Below are 1,046 nucleotides of genomic sequence, written 5' to 3' on the forward strand. Positions count from 1 at the left end.
CATACAGCTTGCCATGGAAAGGAGTAAGAAGGATTGGATGAAGACAGTAGGAAAGCAGAGAGGCGGAAGGGACAAAGCATCTCCATACGCTTATCTGAAATTCTCACCAATGAATTACATAAGTATCTCTATCTTTATTTTATGCTTTATTCATAAATCATCTATAACCATTTGAATCTGCCTGACTGAGATTTACAAGATGACCATAGCTTGCTTCATACCAACAATCTCCGTGGGATCGACCCTTACTCGCATAAGGTTTATTACTTGGACGACCCAGTGCACTTGCTGGTTAGTTGTGCGAAGTTGTGATAAAGAGTTGAGATTGCAGTTGAGCGTACCATGTTGATGGCGCCATTGATGATCACAATTTTGTGCACCACTCATATAGCCGGGGTGATCAAGGACGAGGTTAGTACATAGAAAACTTTGTGCACATAGTTTATTTGAGTTAGTAGTTTTTCCTGTGGTTTTAGTGGTGGTGTTAATTGGAAATGGTTTATGTTAAAGGTTTTGCATGCGGTTTAGTTGGTGGTTTATGCTAAGTGATTTTTTGTAGGTGGTTTTATATGTGGTTGTGTTAATTGTTTATGTAAGTGGTTTATGTTAGCGGTTTATGTTAGGTGGTATTGTTAGTGGTTTATGTTAGGTGATATTGTTAGTGGTTTATTGTAGTGGTATTGCAAATGGTTTATTTTAGTGATTTTGCATGCGGTTTGGTTGGTGGTTTATGATAAGTGGTTTTTTGTAAGTAGTTTATATAAGTGGTTTATTGTGTTAGTATTTTTTTTGGCTTACCAGTATTGTATGTGGTTCTAATAATGCGGTCCATTTAATGCGCAGCCATAGCGATGCATCAGGAGCATGCGGCGGCAACAAGGCATGTCACTCGATGAGCGTTATGTTCCATACTTGCAGATGGCCGGCTTATACCATCTGGCTAGGCTCAACAATAGATGGTATCGGTTAGATGAGCCCCTTGTCAGCGCCTTTGTCGAGCGGTGGCGTCCTGAGACGCACACCTTCCATATGCCCTTCGGAGAGTG

This window comes from Arachis duranensis, chromosome 10, assembly GCF_000817695.3.
Source record: "Arachis duranensis cultivar V14167 chromosome 10, aradu.V14167.gnm2.J7QH, whole genome shotgun sequence".
Taxonomy (NCBI): domain Eukaryota; kingdom Viridiplantae; phylum Streptophyta; class Magnoliopsida; order Fabales; family Fabaceae; genus Arachis; species Arachis duranensis.